At 38.0% G+C, this 20,900-nt stretch overlaps 1 long non-coding RNA gene across 1 annotated transcript in view; it reads right to left on the bottom strand.

The window, feature by feature from the left end:
* Positions 1-1,258, bottom strand: part of LOC144299591 (uncharacterized) — a 42,107-nt gene extending 40,849 nt beyond the window's left edge. The window contains exon 1 of the long non-coding RNA XR_013366277.1: positions 1,090-1,258. This is a non-coding gene — a long non-coding RNA (uncharacterized LOC144299591). The remainder of the gene's footprint in view (positions 1-1,089) is intronic.
* Between the last annotated feature and the right edge of the window lie 19,642 nt (positions 1,259-20,900).

Here is a 20,900-nt window from a genome sequence, read left to right on the forward strand (position 1 = left end):
AGTAAATAATGTTCCTTTAAATATGTTGTAATGCTTTCAGAATGTGGCATAATAATTCAAGGAATGCTTTGCCAACTAAAGATGATAATTTTGCTAGAAAAAAATCTAAAATCATACTATTTACTCCAAGATATGCATATATATAAAGTTTAACATACATGTCATAAATAATAGATCACATATGGCATAATTCATACTTCATATAATTGAAGGAGCAATCCCAAATGAATTACAGATAAAAATAACTTAGATGAGCAGCAGTAATTCTTTAAGTTATTTCTTTCTAGTATGATTCAATCTGATATACTTGTTTCATTTAAGGAAAATAAGTCCTTTTCTGGCTTCCAAAACTTAGTTGGTATTAATAAATACTTATTTTCACTATTCAATCTGCCCAGGAGATAGTTTAAATAAAACACAATTTAAGATCATCAAAATAGACACCAGAAATGTAAAAAATTCTTACGAAGAGATAGATTTGTAACACTTGTCAAAATTTATACCTTATAAATGCATCCTAAAGAAATATTAACTCAGAACCTTTCCATTTTGGAAGAATGAGATAAAATCATAAAAGTGAGAGTCAAAATTGTTAAAATTGACAAGAGAAATTTTTCCTCCCCAAAGATTTAAATGTTCTTAAACTCAAATATAACCAATTCAATTCTTATGAAACTCATAAAAGAGCAGTTCCCATTAGAGAAGTAAACTTTTATTTATTATATGATATATTCTCTGAATTTGCTGGAGTACAAAAATAGGATCAGAGTTGATATAATATACATAGTAAATAATTCTAAATCTATGTCCCACTGACGAAGTCTGTTACCACTTCGGTTATGGTAAGTAAAATAATTCCAAGCGTGACTATCCAGCCCAAGTGAGATAAAGCCTAGTTAATACTGCTTTTCAGAGAAGAGACAGAAAATTAGATTGATCCACTGAAAGCCTTTTTTCCCTCTAATGTTGCTGACATTGCTTAGTATCCCTGCTGGAACAAGGATTCCAGAAGTCTGGCGCAAACATGAAACATGGAAAGCATGTCCCCAAAACTGGAGATGTAGAATTTAGAAGGGAGAGCCTACTTACTGCATTGTCAGTTTGATAGTTGAGGCTCTTTCCATTTATTTTAGAATTCTGGAATCACCAAGGTAAGACCTCACAGTATCTGTTGGGTGGGTAGAGGAATAGGAATGAAGCATCTCTCTTCCAGTAGTGACACTAGCTAGGTAAGGGAGGATTCCAGCACCAGGAAACGTGGAGCTCAGAACTAGCCTTGACCTCACTGCAGGGACAGGACTCTGGTTGTTAGTTCTTAGTCATCTCAATGTTTGCTAGACTGTTAGAATCCTTCCCTTGAGGCTGATAATTATATCATTAATACTCATTTCCTTTGCTTCATGTAGCAGCAATACAGAATTTTGGGAGCATTACTCATAGCCTGTTTCCTCCCCACCAGGTCTGAGTCACTGATGAAAATGTTCAGTCTGCCTCCATAGCCCAGAATATAAAGAAAGTTCTCTCTCACTGTGCCAGTATTAGCTTCCAAGATAGCTTCTTTCATGGCAAAAGTCCACACTGATACACAAGAGAAGGAAATTTCTTGAATCCAAGTCACTAAGACTAGATGGTTAAGATTAGCAGACCCCAACATGCACTAGCCTTAGAAAAAACAGTTTTGAGTGTAATATGGGAATAATAATAATGGTCTCATTACCTTCAAAGATTGTTTTGAGAGAATGAAATCAGATAAGACAGATTTAAAAAATCAAGGTTGAAATAATTATAGCATTACATTATCTTCAAACTCTTCTCATTTCATGATAAATATTAATTTTTTAATTACCAAACATTTGTACTTAATTGGTAAATTGTGTTTAAACTGACTAGGGGTGGAAAGGTTATCATTTTACATAGTACCTAATAAATTTAAGTAACAAAACCCACAAGGGCACATATAAAATTTATGGCACATGTTCCAATATTGGTGTTAGGCTTGCACTTACCACACTCACCCCTCTATTTCATAGTGTTGTGTTTCATTTTTCTCCTTTATTCCTTCTTTATTAATTCCTTGTTCCAAGTAGTACCCAAGTTATTGCTTAACTACACCAAGATCTTCAATAAAAAGGTATCTGGCCACTGAAAGAATATAATTTACTCCCAGTTAAATGTGGTAACTATTGTCTTTTCTGTCTATAAACCAAATTCACAAAACAAGTCCATATATGCGTAGTATTTTTTTTTTTTAGTGGAGAAGGAAAGATACACTCTACAAGTTTTACATTACATTACCTCCTACACAGCAACGTGGTAACTTTCATGTGAGAGTAAAAACTATTTACCAAGCAACTGATCCCAAGGTAAAATAAATAGTGTGCATTGGTCCAGTTTATAAATGTTCAATGTTCAGAACAAAGAATGTTTCATGGTAAGTAAGGCTAAAGTTCAAAGTGACCTCAGGAGGAGAGGTACCTACAGTCATTCTTCAGGAGAGATGGAAAGTGTTTGGGCATTGGCTGGAAATGCCAGGCATGGACATGGTCTGCGTGAAGACACTAACCAAAGTAGCTCTCAAAGCAGCAAAGGAGCTCAAAGGAGCTCTCAAAGGAGCCCTCAAGACCTGCTGATCCTTGGAGGAGACACAGAGAAGCAGGATGAACAAGCCACAGGCCACCAATGTCCCATTTAGAAGAAGATGTGAACTTTAAAGGCATCACGATGAACCTCACCCAGGAGAATGGGACAGCTCTAGATGGAGATGTAAACTGAAGAACTACAAGTCCTCTGGACCAGCTCCCCAAAGTCACTTCCCACAAGCCGGGCATTAGCTTCAAAAAAGACAATCTCCCAGGTGGAGCAAGAGGAAAAACTATGAAGAGAAACAAGAAAAATTTCTCAGGGCAACTACCCAGATGTGGCAAACGGACTTTAAAAGAGAGAGAGAGGGCAGCCCCAGTGGCGCAGCGGTTTAGCGCCGCCTGCAGACCAGAGCGTGATCCTGGAGACCCTGGATCGAGTCCCACGTCAGGCTCTCTGTATGATGCCTGCTTCTTCCTCTGCCTGTGTCTCTGCCTCTCCCTCTCTCTGTCTCTATGAATAAATAAATAAAATCTTTTAAAAAAATAAATAAATAAATAAATAAAAATAAAAGAGAGAGAGAGAGAAATAAAAAAAAATAAAAAATAAATAAAAGATAGAGACATCTTCAAAGCACAGGAATTTATGACTGCCTGTTTTCTTTTCTTATTCTCATTTTTAAATAAATATAGAAATGAATAACGACCAAAGCCAGAGTGATAGCAGTTAAAAACTAGTTCCACTTACAAATAGTAAGAATATTCTGAGGGTTATTTCTGTATAAACTTTGAGTCTTTATCTATTTGTTCTTCTTTATTAATATTCTCCATTATAAAATCAGTTAAACCAATGTGCTGGCATGTGTCTTGTCCCACATTTGTTTATACTGTGAATGAATCATGAATACTCATGATCTGAGCTGAAGTCAAGAGTAGGATGCTCCACTGGCTGAGCTACCCAGGCACTCCCAAACCACATTTTTAAAATATTATACTTATCCAAGAAAATAATCTAATTCACATATCAACTCTTCTAGGAAATATTTACTGAGACTCCAGAAAAACTTGATTTTTCCATTCTCTGGTTTGTGTCTATTGGACTTGTTGTCTATACCATGCTATGCCAACCAATTCTGTAACAGTCTATAGAGATTGGTCATCTGCCTTCATGTAGTCATAAAGAAATAAAAATTATTCTGAAGCTAAATAATATGCAATGTAAAAAAATGTAATATTAATTGTGGGTTGCTATTCAATAAATAAACATAGTTCTATGCAGATTTGAGAAAAAAAACTCCAAATATTCATCAACTTTGATAACCCATGATATATTATATGCAATAATGAATCTCTCTTATGGAGTGAAAATAGTCAAGTTGATAAAAGATGATCCTACGTCATTTTCAAGTGAAGTAACCCAGGAATTGTAAGGATCAGTTAAAGAGGCACCAGTAAAACCAAAGGGAGGATGTTTGAAGGAAGTAGCAGTCATCCAAATGAAAATTATACTTCATGATGGGGTTTGTGGAAAGGAGGAATTTAAGAAAAAGAATGTTTGGGGATCCCTGGGTGGCGCAGCGGTTTGGTGCCTGCCTTTGGCCCAGGGCACGACCCTGGAGACCCGGGATTGAATCCCACATCGGGCTCCCGGTGCATGGAGCCTGCTTCTCCCTCTGCCTATGTCTCTGCCTCTCTCTCTCTCTCTGTGACTATCATAAATAAATAAAAAAAGAAAGAAAAAGAATGTTTGAGGCACCTGGGTGGCTGCTAAGTTAAGTGTCAGAGTCTTGATTTCAGCTCAGGCCACGATCTCAGGGTCCTGAGATCAAGCCCTGTGTTGGACTCTGCACTGGGCATGGAGCCTGCTTAAGATTCTCTCTCTCTCCCTCTGCCCACCCCTCACCCCCACCACTCTCATTCTCCATCTCTACAAAAAAAAAAAAAAAAGGCTTTATTTCCAGTCTTCTCCCCAAATATAGTCAGTTAAGGAAGCATTTTCATGGACTTTTTTTTTTTTTTTTTATGATAGTCACACAGAGAGAGAGAGAGGCAGAGACATAGGCAGAGGGAGAAACAGGCTCCATGCACCAGGAGCCCGACGTGGGATTCGATCCCGGGTCTCCAGGATCGCGCCCTGGGCCAAAGGCAGGCACTAAACCGCTGCGCCACCCAGGGATCCCAGATTTTTTGAATATTAATATTTGTATTACAATTTGATTTTTAGTAGTCATTGGAAGAACAATGATAGTGAACATACATGTGAACATAAATGTGAAACATTGACCTTATTCATCTTACAAAAACTCAAATAGAAGGTAAATAATACATATATGCTGATAGTGTTCAATGTTTTGACCATGATGATCCCTTAAATATATACTTAAAGATACATATTCTTAAGGAGAAATACTCTTTAAATACAAGGAATATGGTTAAATTTTTATCTGCTATTTTGAAATTATATAAAAAACCATTTAGTGTATTTTCTTTCTGCACTTAGAAAACTCACAATTATAAGAACTTCAGCTGATATATGTGAAGTGAAAGTGTTGGTTTACGATGGATGTAGCCATTTGTCCTAAACAAGTCATCAAATGAAATTTAATACATTTTTGAAGAAAACATATTGCAATAATTATTACTTTGGGGAGATTTATGAATAGAGTAGTGTGTCTTGCCATGAATCCCTCCCTTTTTAGTGCTCTTTTAAAATGTGTTCCAAAATAATATCAAATGTAATTATGCCTATTCCTTTAAAACTCACAATACTGAGATAGTCACTTAGTAGATGCTCTTGGGTTACTTCAGGTGAAAATGACAAAGGATCATCTTTGGTCATTTTGGTTTGATTATTTTAACTTCATAGGATTCATTACTGCACATAATATATCATGGGTTATCACATGTCAATATTCTCTAATCTTTGAGAAATTTTAAATTCATTTTCTCAACAGATTAAAGGGAATCAAACACATTTTTTTCCACTTGAGCATGAAGATATTCGTTTCTTTCTGGGTTCCATTAGCCATTTAACAGGTATTTTCCCCCAGGAAAATAAAATCAATAAATGTCTATAATTTATTATGAAGTACCATGGCCAGATAAAATATACTTGAAGCAAAAGCTGAAAAAAAAAGTCTTACTAAAGAACAAAAGTTGGTTTTATAAACACTTTCTAGAAATGGCTATTTTTCAAAAGGAAATAGACTTCTAACCAATCTTTGCTAGCAAATCCAATGTTATTGCCTTGATGTCAGGGAATGTCAAAGAAATATTCATCAAAAAATAAAAAGAACAAAATAGATAAAATAGAATAGATAATCTGAAACAAAGTAAACAAAAGGGGGGAAATTGAAATCATAAATCAGAGCAAGAAGAATGAAATAATTGGGAACTGACAATTGAGATATAAAACACTGAAAAAGGGAAGTAAGTTCATATATTTCCTGACATGGTACAAAGGGCAACATTCAGAATAGAAACAGGCACTATTTTAATCAATCATTTGACAATGAGTTTATAAACAAGAATAGCAGGATAGAAAGGAACCCAAAGAGGGCCTGATAGAATTTAGGATGGCTTTCAAGATAGACCCAAAACTTTACTACTTTCTCCTAATTTTGAGAGTATTAAGTACACATTTCCCCTAGAATTGCATTTTTAAGTACACATTTTCCCAAAATAAAAAAACTAGAATAAATTCTACACATAGTAACGGCTCAATAAATGTTTGATTAAAGAATGAATTTAGAAGATCATTATATTTTATACATATGTTCATTCAAACAAGTGCTTGAGATGTTTCCCTAACTTTCAACTCCATTTTGCTGATGCTGCAAGAATCTAAATGATTGTGATCTTGACACGTATCAATAGCTCCAAAAAGGGTTTTTCTTTTCTTTTTTTAATTTTTATTTATTTATGTATGATAGTCACAGAGAGAGAGAGGGAGAGACACAGGCAGAGGGAGAAGCAGGCTCCATGCACTGGAAGCCCGATGTGGGTTTGGATCCCGGGTCTCCAGGATCGTGCCCTGGGCCAAAGGCAGGCGCTAAACTGCTGCACCACCCAGGGATCCCCCAAAAAGGGTTTTTCTATGTGGACTCAAAGAAGCACCATTTCACAATGTCTTTGATAAACTATACAAATAATGTCTAAGTCATCTTCATATCATAATATTTTTACAAAGCATGTTTTTTTCTCTATAATTTTTAGAATGTAAGTTAATAGGAGGCTAAAAATCTTGAATGGCAATTTTTCTTTATATTAGGAAATATTACTGTTCAATAAACAATAAACAAACCAAATAACAAAGGTACCCAGGGATTCAGTTATATTAGTTTCTGTCCAAGTTTTACTGTTAATTTTTTGTATAATTACAGGTGACTCACTTAACCTCTCCCTATCCTTCATTTCCTCATCAGTAAAATTAAGATTAACAAACTGTCTTAATTTGGGGTTACTTTGATAATTATGATTGCCACATACTTTTTAAAGATGAAGGCTGAATGAACACCATGGTTTTTCAATTTTCAATTCCTTCTTAATTTAAATTAGGCTTAGTTTATCATATGAAAAGATAGGCGTGAATCCCAAGAGATTTGTATTAGGGGAAATATGTTTATGAAAAGCAGCCATTTTTTACATGATTATATAGTATGGCCCACCAGTTATATACATGTAAAACTCCTGGAAATATTTCATCAATAAGCAAATAATTCCGGGTTGTGTCTTTGTGTTGCCTGCAGAATGAAGACTCTACAGAATTAAGCTTTATATCCACAGCAAAATCAGATGTCCCCAAGCCTGTTCCTTAATTATGGACTTGCCTTACCATGAAATTGAAGGCAAGAAAGGAAACAAAACTCGTATCCTGTTACTAATAACTGGTCTAATGGCCAACCTTCAGGCCATTTACCTCTAATCCCTTAGACTATAAGGGCTCCACTAACATATCAAAGAAGAACCCCATAGGCTTGTCTGAGGGTAAAGGGTGAAAAGATACAGGATGTCTGGTCCTGGAACAATGAAAAAGCATTAAAGAGAAGGATCAAATGTGTTTAGGGATCCCTGGGTGGTGCAGCGGTTTGGCGCCTGCCTTTGGCCCAGGGCGCGATCCTGGAGACCCAGGATCGAATCGCACGTCGGGCTCCCGGTGCATGGAGCCTGCTTCTCCTTCTGCCTATGTCTCTGCTTCTCTCTCTCTGTGTGTGACTATCATAAATAAATTAAAATTTAAAAAAAAAATGTGTTTATACTCCCTTGAGTCAACCAGACTTTTAGCCCAGCCCAAGGTACCTTGTAAGAGAGTCCTTGGGAAAAGAGGCAAGAGGAAGGAAGGTATCCATAAATTGTGTCTTCAGGTATCTTCAAAATAAGAAGAGAAAAGAACATGGAAAAAAGGATAAGAAAAGAAATAGGGTATGGTGTCCACTAAATTTGAGGGGGAAAAAAATCTGAGTCAGTGTCATCAACCAGAAATCCTGTCCTAATCTGGGAGCCAACAGGATGATGAAAGAGACAACAGAAACAAATTTCCCACTGGAACTAAACACAGTGATCAGAAAACAAGTGGATTATGTCTTCAGTGTCAGAGGAAAAGATAAAAAATACAAGGTGTAAAACAATTGATTTAAAAAAAAATGTGTTGATTGCAAGGACACAGAAGACATTGGGGTTGTTCCCTTAAACAAGCAAGGGAAAATCTGAGTCTGTTATTTTCAGCTATTTTGCTTCTGACAACTAAACCAGAGTGATCAACTTTACTATTATTATTATGACTGAATTTTATGGGATGCTAGGAACAAGAACAAAAAAAGCACTGAATTTTGTGGAAATATGACAAGGAAAGGGGACAAAAAAAAACGGGAATGAACTTCTATATTAAGGTTTTGATTAGAGCCATTTATTTACTTAACAGGTGGCATATAAAAACTGAAGCTCCATGACTTAAAACTGTAGGTTTTATAATAAATTTGGACACTTTTGTTTTCTATAAAGCATTTGCCTTGTCTGCTGAATCTGAAAGTAAAATGAACTTACTTAGTTGTGAGTTGATCTCACAAGTCTATTAAGTTACAACTTCTAGTTCTCCAAACTAATTATTATGAATCCTAAAAGCCAACTTTCACCCTGCTTGATGATTTAACATGCTTTATGATTAATTTTTCTACTTAGGCAATTGCCTCATCTTTTGAGAAGAAACAATTTAGCATTAAGCGACAGTGCTTTTTCTCATGTGGCTCTCTTTAATATCTGTGCCTGGATGACTCTTGCACTTCTTATCATTTCCACTACAGTAGTCAAATATCTGCAGAAATCTGGATTCTTTTATGAATTTAACAGGGACAGAGTTGGGAAAATGAATCAGTTTGACAAATGCATCTTTATTGGATTTTATGACTTATCCATAACTCTTCTAGAGACACTCTTCGGGAGATAGGAGAAATAAGCAGAGCATAAAAATATACCATTAAAATTCAAAATGTTGGATATAGAGTGAATATAAAACATCTAAGGGATTGTACAAGTTAGGGAGAAGAGTTAATAAAAATGAAAAAGATGAACAAAGTCCTTGGAGTCAGTTAATAATAGTAAAACAATTCAACACGAGGACAACAGGGTATGGATATACATGTTTATGATGAAATTATCTTTCAAGATGCCAAATTTAAATTAAATGAAACCAGCAAAAGATTGCTTCTTATATCCTCAAACTCAAGATCGATGGAGAAAGATAGTGAAAGGATTGATAGAAGCATATGTAGCATTTGTAGAAGCATAAGCTACTGCAAAAATTAATGGGGAAACAATGAAACTAAACGTTAGAGCTCTGCAGAGATGGAGAAGGTTCCAGACTCAGGGAAAATCACTCCTACCCTGATAATCAATAATGACAGTATTGTTTTCCATATGGAAAGAAAACCTGTGGTTTTAGTCATAGACTTATCATTGAAGTAAAGGCAACCAAAACAAACAAAAACCCCCAAAACCTGTCCTTTCATAATGATGAAATGAGTTGGTTAAATGTCTAAGGACCCTCCTGAAGATTTCCCACATGAGAAGAACCCTCTTCCTTTCTGAAATTTGTCCCACAGACGTCCGCTTGGATCTATGTTTTGTATAACTGCTCTAGGTTTTCTTATGCTCATACTAAGGCAGCGCGAAGAATCCCTGACTAGAATTTTTAAAACTCCTTTTCCTTATTGAATTTATTTTTTCTTTGTGAAAGTTAGTTCTGGGGGCACCTGGGTGGTTCAGTGTTGTCTAGTGTTTGAGCATCTGCCTTTGGCTCAGGGCGTGATCCTGGGGTCCTGGGATCGAGTCCTGCATCGGGTTCCTCACAGGGAGCCTGCTTCTCCCTCTGCCTGTGTCTCTGCCTCTCTGTGTGTCTCATGAATAAATAAATAAAATCTTTAGAAAAAAATTTTCAGTTAGTTTTGTACTGTTTGTATCTAATTACATTTCCAATTTTAAGCCTTTCTGATGGACGCAACAGACAAATCTGTAGTTAAATGTATATTTGTTATAAAATAAACCCGTTTTCTTTCTTTAAGTCACATTCAATGAACAAATACTTCAACAATACTCTAAAAGCATAGTTGCTTTTCAGTTATATCGGCAATATTAATAATTTTCAAACTAATTTGAGTTTAAGTTTTCTTTTATGCCCACCCACCAATTGTCAGGGGAAAAATATATGTAACATAGCAAGAGGGAAATTAGCCTATTATTTGCAAACCAATGAGTGTTGCATGCTAGTACTTGTGGAAAAGAAGGAAGAAGTCTGTTGTGCTCCTTCATGTGTGAATGCCTTCACTCCACAACAGCAAATGCACCCTCCAGAAGAAGGACTTCCGTTTATGGCTCTAATCAATTTTGTCCTTATGTTCTCTTCCTCCCAGCAACAGCTACTCCTTCTGACAGTCTCAGGACCACTGGATAACTTAGCACTCTCCTTTCTCCAACAGGATTTTCTTTTACAACCATAAGAAAAACAGCCCCTTTTAGTGGAAGACTCTGCTTTTCAGTGAGCTTTGAAATCATCCTTGTTAGGATTTTTACAGTTATTTGCACAGAAAACCCTTTCTTCATCCCCAAATCTCCATAACACTAGCCCCCTATGCCTGTGGTTTTGCCTTGTTTAATCTAATAAGAGACTTGTTTTTCATGTTAACACACCTTTCTCTAATTGTAAATAACCCTGTGCAGGGCACCCATCCCCCCTCTAGCATGATTTTATTCTACTTGCTGGGAAATTGATTCTTCTCTGGAGAAGAAGAATACTCCTATGAAAAGCAGTTAGCAATCTTTTAGATTTCGTTCCTGAGGTTCCAGAAAGCAAGCCAGTTTACCGAGAGCTAATTTGCCAAAAGTCATTTCACCCAGTATGTACTAAATGCCCAATTTATGGAACTTCCTCTTGACAGTCTCCCACAGATGAGGGATCCCCCTTTCGTAGCCTCAGCTCTCACCGTGTGGTAGAGAAGTAAATGCAATAAACCTTAAAAGACTCTTAGCAAAATAAAATGGGAGCCAGATAACTAAACTTTATAGAGATCTTCAAAAGTTTCAGAAATCAAAAAAAAAAATATATGCATTGCTCTAAATGTTATAAATGTTTAACGAAACGTGCAAATGTATCTAATAGGTCATTCAGAAATTATCCCAATTGATAAACTTGATTTTGGTGAGTTGAATTTAGGCAAATAGATTTATATTTGAAGTTTCAAGGTTTTGGGTGTGGGGGGGTATATATTATCAATCTATAATTTTGAGGTTATCTATGTGAGAAGCCAAAGTGAAGACGAGGTCATAGGGTTCTTACCCAGAATACATGCGTACACCACTCCAGGTATCTCCTAATATCAAAATCAGAGCCTCTCATTTCCCCCAGGGTGGAGAAGGAAGGGAAACAGGAGAGCATAGGGTACTTCCTTGCCCTTCCTCTGTACCTTGGGGACCACACAAGCTCCTTTCCTTGCTGTAGGAAGACTGTGTTCATGAGAACACTCATCTAGCATCCGCTGCTCAAACAACTTTCCCAGTGCAAGAAGCACACAACTAGCTCAGCTCTGGGGACAAGGCTGCTTCAGGTGAGCAGAGTCCACTGGAAGCCCCCTCCCCCTGGGAGGCCAACTGTCCAGCTGAGTCCCTGGCCTACTCTGCTGGGTCTTTACTCCAAAGGATCAAGTTTGTTCCCTTGCTGGCTTTCTCTCTATTCTCCTTCCACTTCTCTAGTATCTAAATCTTAGTTCATTGCACCTTCAGATGGTGCAGTCATGTGACCAAATGCCTAGTATATCTAACTACTCATCCTACCAACCAGCGACCCTCTGTACCCTGCGCACACCAGGGCCACCCATCATGAGTCCTTAGGTTTATTCATCCATTCATTTTTACACTTTGAAGGACAAGGTTACTGTCCATCAGTTGTTACTGAAAGAGGCAATGAATTTCCAAGGCCACAGGCCTCCGCTCTAAGAGCCTGGCTGCTAGAATTTGGCTGCTTTGTATAACATTTGTTTTGGGGACGATAGACATAATCCTCCTACTTCTAGGACAAATATATCTTTTTGGTACTCAATTAAGGTGTGATAGTACTTCCTAGAAAGATGAAAGCCAGGGTATCTCTCATCCAACCAAAAATAAATGAGCAAAATCAGCCCTCTAATACCAAAATGTCAAAATATTAGCACGAGAGAATTACCATATAGCATTAGGCTAAAAAACAGAGGCAAATACTAACCAAAAAAAAAAAAAAAAAAAAGATCTTTTTGGTTTGCATATGGCTTGCCATCTTCTTTAGTAATTGTTTTGGTTTGAATCTTTGCTTTTTCTTCTCCTCCTTCTTCTTCTCCTCCTCCTCCTCCTCCTCCTCCTCCTCCTCCTCCTCCTCCTCCTCCTCCTTCTTCTTCTTCTTCTTCTTCTTCTTCTTCTTCTTCTTCTTCTTCTTCTTCTTTCTCCATCTCTTATTTTCTGACCCAAATCATACCACTCTCTCCCTTATACTTATTTCCTGAGTAACAGGAAAAATAACAACAGGAATAGTAATATATGAGCCTAATGAATATCAGGCCATAATCTTCACTAGAGCCCTCTGAGATAGATGTTGTAGTTTTATTTGCTGATAAGCAAACAACAGCGCAGGAAGGATGTGTAACTTGCCTTTGGTCACACAGCAACTAAGACCAAAGTCAATGTTGGAAACTAGATGTATGTGAGCCAAAAGCCTGTGGTCTAAACTTGGTTTTTACCATCTCTCAAGACTATAAACTTGAGATCTTTTACCAACTTCCATAACACTGGAAGTAAATATATTTAAGGTAAAGTTTTTCAAGAATCATCTTTGTCAGATATGCTTTCTGTTTGCTCTATTACAGGTATGCTGCTCCAGCGAATGCACAATATCCCCCAGTGTAGTCCAATATAAGCCTATCCTATTTTTGAAATTGCATCTGAGCAGTGGATGTTTTTAGAGATAGTTTGTAATCAGCCAATGCTGGTGGCTCTGCTGGTTATGAGTGGTCCACTCTGACACCAAGAAAATGCACTCCAATTCCTTTGTTGCTGCAGAGCAGTAGCTTGGTGTAGAGCATCAACTCCATGTAGAGCATCAGTCAGAAAGGAAGAAGCAGCTATGTGACTTCCATGTCCATCCAGCAATCTCAAAGACAAGCACATGTTGAAAACACTATTTTCTGATCAACTTTCTGAAGCAGTCATAATAAGGCTTCTACTTAGAGTTTTTATTTCCCCTGGTTTGTTTAAGTGTTTCATAGCTTGGAGATGGTCACATCCCTCCCAATAAGAGAATCTGAAAGAACCAGGAGAGTCAGTAAGCGTGAAGTGGTTATGTAATTTCAATCTTTGAGGTTTCTGTTTCAGATTATTTGTGAGTGAAGGTTTGGTCCTTTTCTGAGCAACTGAGGCAGAAAATCAACATTCACTGTGTCTTCTCTCTCAAAAACTATTGTTTAAATAGTATTAGAATATGGTGCAAACATATCTACTCTTTCTTCAGGTTTGTTGGACCTGGGATTCTTCTTAGGTCATGGGGTTAAATATATGCATGGACTATAACTGATAAACTACACAAGTGTTATCAGAGTAAAATACTGGTATTTTCCACAACCAGCAATCAACTGTTATCAACAACGTCACATCAGCAGAAAAAACTTCTATCAAGATAGGCACAGTCATCTGGCAAAATGCCTAAGATAGCAGAGGAGGAAATAGAAGACGTGCAAATGAAGGGACCTGTTAACAGACAGGTTCTGGATGCAAGTGCCAGAGTAAGCATGAATGCAAGAAGAAGAAGAGATAAGAAAGAAAAAGAGGATTAAGGAGAATGGAGAAGGGTCTACATGAGGAAAATGAGTGCAGACTCTGGGAGAAAATATTAGAGACGTGATAAAACCAGCCCCTTCTGTAAATTCATGGTCCCCATCATCTCCTTTGTTAGCCTGGGAACATGCCCTCCTCATCGTAGAGGCTGGAGTGAATATCCCTCCGTTGTGAGGTGTCTTGTAGCCCACGACCCCTTCATCCCTCTCACGTGTGAACCCTGTAAAAAGGATCCTGGTCCACCTTCCTATTCCCAGCCCTTCCCTCTTGCTGCTCCGTGGTGCTGCCATGTGCTCACCTGCATCACCACCACCCCACGGTCTTCTCTACCCATCCCTATGATCTCTCAGTTACTGCCTTACTCTCGTCCTGCAGAATTTCACACTGTTGGCTCCTCACTTCCTTTTCAAAACTGCTCATTCTTGATTTCCTCTTCTCTCCATTGTCTTCTGATGATCTGATGGCTCAGTTTGTTCTTCAAGTCTTCCTGCCTCACCCCTTACATATTGTTTCTGACAATTCCACCTTCGACCTGTGTTATTTCCCGTTAGCTTGAGGCGTGGGGATCACCCGACCTTTAACTCTCACTATATTTCCGATGAATTCCAATCAGTGACCGTAGCCCAACCATGCTAGCTCCAGGTTGAACTGCGTATGGTACACGTCTACCAGTGGAATTGGCATAGGAAGCCAATTCCTTTGCCAGGTTCCTTCCTATTCTCTATGTAGGAGAGAAAGGAAGGATCAAGTGTCCTCAATCATCTGATTCACCAACATCAATGATTTCATGCCAACCAGAATTCAATTTCCTCTATCCCATCTGCAAGTGACCTAGAAAAGTTGCTTAACCCTCCTTGCTGTAAGTTTCCTACCTCCAGTGATTGCAGTAAGAAATAATGAGGAAATGCTTGTAAAGGTAAATAGCTCATTACTTGACACATAGAAAACACTCATCGTAATTATTAGTCATTCGTGTTTTAGAAATCGGGATGGGGAGGAGGAAGAGGAAAAGAAGCAAGGATACTATGGAAGTCTAATTTAAGTAAATCCATTATAATGCAGGTTTCATTTTGGGGATCCAAACACCATAAATCTGTAACCCATGAGTGAAAACCACTCAGGTATCATTATGATGGTCTCGTATCCAGTTCTGAGCTCCAGCATCTACATATCTCATGAGCACTCACACTAAGTTCCATCTGCAGGAAAGATAAAATTGGCCAAGCCAGGAGAATGTTTAGGACTCTCCAGTGTCCAAGACTCTGCATCCAAGTGATTAAGTTCCTCATGAAAGCCTTGATCCCCTTTCCTACTATTAGTGAAGCTCCACTTTCTATCCCACTGCGAAGTTCTCCCTTCCAAGAAGCTGAAGCTGATTGAAGTCAAAAGGACTTGGGTATAAGTGAACAGACAGCAGCTCTTTGCTCCCACTTTCTACCTTCTCTCCACCCAAGGGCTTTCTTCTCTCCTTTCCTTTGAAGACAGAGGTGCTGTACACTGATGAGGCAAGCCTTCAACCAACATCTGTGATGAAATTTGGAGAACTCATTTGGATTTCAAATACACTGTCTGCATTATCAGCCATTAGGTAATCTGCCAAAAATAATAAGAGATTCCTTTCCACAGAAAGAAGGCGCTAATGATTATCTTCAGATTTCTACCACTTGCTTTACTGTGATGTAGCTTGTCTCTTTTTGCTACTCCAATTTCATTTTCATGAACTCTGCTTTTTGAAGTTTTTGTCAAATAGTAAAAGATTCAAATAGAATACCATTGAAGAGAGCAGAGAACAGCAAAATAGAGTCATCACCAGCTCCTGATACATTAATTCAGGCTTCTGTCTTTGTGTTACATCCTCACCATCTTTCAGGAAGTAGAGAAAAGCACCTATACTCACACTTCCCAAGATTATGTCAGAGATAATGATCACTTGGATGATTTTCTCCTCATCTGAAGGGAAAGCTTCAGAAGCGTTCTATATTGCTACAAAACAATCAATATTGGGCAAAACTGAACTATTTGAAATAGCCAAAAAGAAGTAAGGAGTCAATTATTATTTTTTATAAAGATTTTATTTATTTATTCATGAAAGACACACAGAGAGAAAGGCAGAGACATAGGCAGAAGGAGAAGCAGGCTCCATGCAGGGAGTCCAATGTGGGACTTGATCCAGGACTCCAGGATCACGCCCTGAGCTGAAGGCAGACGCTTAACCGCTGAGCCACCCAGGCATCCCAGTAATGAGTAAATTAAACTGCATTTGGTCCCCATGAGTAGAGAGATGAACATGTTGCTTGTTTGAAAAGGGATGAGCAAGCAGAACAATGGGCAGGCACCAATACTGTGCTGCATTTGTCAAAGGCATGGGCTTTTGCAAACACTCAAACTGTGACCCAAATATGAAATGTGTAGTTTGATTGAAGAGTGGATCCTGTGAATGTTTTCTTTAGTGATAACTGGTCTATTCTCTTCTTTTTCTCTAATCTTAAAGGAAGGAGGGTTAGGATGCTTTTCCCGAACAGAACCAGTTGTGGCTTGATCTATCATCCCATTTAACCCAGCCATGGGGAATCCATCTTACTTGATTAATGAGAATAATAATATGCCACTCTCCTGGAGAAAATAAATGAAATTGGATAATGACCTATCATATGATGGTATTCTGCATAGAGTCCTGCTAAAGTAGTCATTGGAATAACACCTGATAATTAAAATGTGTCTCTAGCTTAAAGAGCATAATAGTAATTGTTTCTGCCCTTTACTTTCCTTCAAAGTTCAACTTTATTTTTTAATTTATTTTTATTTTTTTATTTTTCAAAGTTCAACTTTAATTTCACCTCCTCCGTGAAGCATTCTGTGATTTTCCTAATATTGACTGTGAATTTTTCTTCCTGTAAAGATCACACGATATTAATGACACCACTGATATGATTGTTGTTCATCCATTTATCAGCGGATGGACAGGAGGGTTGTGTTCACTCTTTGGCTACTATGAACCTTCATGTGCAAGTTTTTACATAGATGTATGTCTTCCCTCCTCTTGGGTGTGTGCTTAGGAGTGGAAGTGCAAGTGTGGTAGACAGAAACAGAGATCCTCAGATATGTTCACAGCCTAATTCCCTAATCTGTGATTACATTCAGGTAAATGGGAAGGGTTGCCCATGAAAGTAAGATTGCTAATAAATTGATCTGAAGATAGATTATCCTAGATTACCCGTGAGCCCAATCTAATCACATGTCCATAAAAGTGGAGGAAAGAGACAGAAGAGGCTGAAATAACCTATTATGAAAAGAATTCAACCTAGCACAGCTTACTCTGAAAATGGGGACGTGGGGAGGATGGGCAGGAGCTTAGGAATGCAGACAGCTTCTAGAAGAGGAAAAGCCGAAGGAAGTGGTTCACCCCTGGAGCTCCTATAGAAGACATGCAGAACGTGAGTTGTGTGAGAATTCAGAGCAGTAGGATAATAGTGTATGTACTTGATAAACCACCACGTTTGTGGTGATTTTTTTGCAGGGGCAATGGGGAATAAGACACAGGTAATACAACACCTGTAAGCATAACTGCAAAGGAATTGCTAAACTTTTTTCAAAGCAGCTGCACCATTTTGCATTCCCACCGACAGACAAGAGTTACATTTCTTCTTACATTTCTTCACCTCTTCACCAAAGCTCATTATTGCTGGTCTTTTTGAATATAGCTGTCCTCATGGGTATGAAGTGCTATGTTGTCATTTTGATTTTTTTTTTTCACATTTCTTTAGCAGGGGGAGGGAGTTTGTACTTTTTTCCTCTTAAACACCAGCACCAAGTATTTTTCTAGGAAATAAAAAAAATGTACTTTCAAAGATAAATAACAATTTAAAAAGTAAAAGTAAGCTTTTATAAAAATATGGAAAAATATCTAAACAATTTTCAAAATTTGTCACTATCAAGAGTGGACTTTATTGAACACTGTTTCCTGCAGGAAATCTCTCTGTGAGAGATTCACTGTCTTACTGGCCCCATCTCTTTAAATCTCCTGGATTCATACTCTCTTATGTAATGTTTCAGTTTCTCTCAATAAAGAGGGGTGCCTATTTTCCCAATCCTTGTTTCCTGGTGACTTGCCAACACAATGTGGCAGAGGAGGCAGCGTGTCCTTCTCAACCCTAGGACTCAGGAGGCTTTGTGCGGTGCTGTGTGTTTCTGTCCCTCAGCCATTGCTAGGAGGATGAGAAACATGTGGAGTATAACCAAGGGTATTTAGGCATGTGCTTCAAAACTTCCTGAGGTTTTTAAAGCACATTTCCCAGATTTAAATTGTCAGTGAAGTCTTTGACTAACCAGGCTTGTTTATTCGGTATGTTAAGTTACTCGGGAAGCCCAATAAGGATAGACCTTATTAATAGACCTTAATAAGTCAAACCAATAAGGATAGACCTCAGGTTATGTTTGGGTAAATGCTCTAATTATCCCAGAGATATGACATGCAATTCCTAAAGTTTTAATATGTTCTGGTAAAAGATCATCTCTTAACATTCCAATTATTAAAATGTTACATGTCACAGAAATACCGGGATTTCCTTGCCAACTATATATGAGCTCTCATCAGATCTTTAACCATGTCCATTTCAGAGTTTTTGTCATTTGTAATTGTACTTATTCTCTTGCAAAATGTGCTTCATCTTCAAGGGGATTTATAAAAAGGACTTTTAGGACAAATACAGGTTTTTAGTATCATTAAAATCATAAAGCTAAAATGGGTAAGAATTTCCAGAACTAACTAAACTGAGGAAGATTATAGTTTGTGACTCTTGTTTGAAACATTACTGATTCTCTAATCTTTGCTCTTCCAGAATCTCTAATCTTTGCTCTTCCAGAATCTTGCTCTTAAGATATCTATGACTTACAGAAATGTGATAGAATATTCATTTTTGAACAAATTGAAGCATTTAACTTTTCTCCCTACCTGAACTCTCTGAAATTCAAGAAGTCTCTGAATATTCCTTCTTCCATAGCAACCATGTCGTTTGCATAGTTCTCCTTGTAACAGGACACCCTTGGAAACATTGGTTATTATACCAAGGCTTTGACTGGAATGTCATATTTGAGAGAGAGAAGCATAGACTCAGATATGATCAGACAGCTTTAAGGAACTGAGGTTGACTTTGACACCTGGAGCCATAAGTCCCCTTGGAAATATTGGCCTGATACCTGGTTACAGAGATCCCAGCGGCAGGTGAGTAACGACTCTTATTCCTGGCAGGTACAGGGACCTCAGGATGCTTTGGGTACCTCGTGAAGAGGAATTCCCCCAAATCTACAGGAATTGCAGGCACATCTGATGGCAAGTACTGGGCTTGGCTTCTGGCCTGGAGAGGATACTGAGAGTTCAATCTAGATTCCTTATAAAAGATTCCAGCCAAGCAGATTCTGAATCTACATGATCAAACGTTATTCTTGCTGAGCTTATAAAAATAATTAGAACAAGTTTGTTAAAATTGGACTTGTTTCACAAACAAATTAGTCTTGATTTGGCTATCTCTGGAAATGAAAGTGATTATAGAGAAAAATTATGTTTCAGTAGCACATCTTTGTAAATATTAATTTTTTTCTTAAATATCTGGCTATGGCTCTCCAACTAAGGTTTCCAGTCTTCTCCCATCTCTTGACTTAAAGTCACTAAAAACTAAAATGTCTTTTTCCTAAAAGCTCTAAAAACAAATGATGGAAAACTTGTAAAATTTCAGAGAAATTGCCACAATAGCTCATGTATGGATAATCTTCTTGCTTGTTATTCAGTGGGGATAATAACAGGACCCCAGTGGCATATGATTATTTGAACTGAAAAATAGGATTCTCCAACAATTGTATAACTCAACCATCACCTTGACCAGTTCTATGTAGCTGGGATAACAAAATCGCTCCTTAAAAGCCAGAGTGTACCCCCGCCCCGTGGGGCTAACCACGGACTTGTGGAGATGTTGGATGATCCCACTTTCCTTATGATTGCATTGGATGATGCACTTGGGGATGTCCTCATCTCCTGAGACAAGTCTTCTTCCATTTGCCAGAGATTTCTTGTAATTAGGATATTGTTAACGCTGGACCTCAAACAAAGGGGGCTTCTGGATGGTTTTATTCCTTAGTCATATTTATCCTGAAGCAACCTCTATTGATATAAAATTGCAAATGGAGGCTTTAGCCAAGTGTACAACAGCCACCTTTAACCAGACCCAACTCGTGGTCACCCACACATTCAAAGGGTGGCCATCCAAAACCAAATTGCGTTTGATATTTCACCGCAGTTCAAGGAGGCCCAGAATTAAATGACTGGCTCCTGACAGGACCCAGTGGCTCTGTTCCTCTAACTTGTGGCCACAGCTTCCTCCAGGCTGGTAGGCCACTGGATTCTGTGTTTCGCCTGGATGCACAGATATATTATTAAAACCATTACCAACCCAGCCAACCTTCCAAATTTAAAACAACAGTGGTGACCCTCTGTATTTCATTGATTTGACCGCCTAGCATCCATCTTTGTTCCCTCTTTGGGACTGGATGATGTTGTTTGGAACATGGAAGCTCTTGATAAGTACACAGTCGAAGCCCTCAATGACACTAGGAATAGTATTTCCCTATTAAAGACTAAAATAATGCAAATACATAAAAATACATAGATTGGCATGAGATGCTCTAACTGCTATACGCAGTGAAACGCACGCTAACATAACAACAGGATGCTATGTGCACGTTCCAGATTACCGCAGAAATATTTCTGGATTTCTAACTGATGTGGATACTCAAGATGGTGCTTTAAGCAATCCCTCTCTTTCCTTTTGTGACTGGTTAAAACTCCTGGACTTCAGGAAAGTTGTGGTCAACTATCAAAGGTCTTATGCAGGCTTCTCTTTCTCATAATATTATTAATCTAATTTTGTTGTCATTTCCATTGTCTCCCTGCCTGGTGCCAAGACTTTCCCAGACATGACTTCC

Source organism: Canis aureus, chromosome 27 (assembly GCF_053574225.1).
Source record: "Canis aureus isolate CA01 chromosome 27, VMU_Caureus_v.1.0, whole genome shotgun sequence".
NCBI lineage: Eukaryota > Metazoa > Chordata > Mammalia > Carnivora > Canidae > Canis > Canis aureus.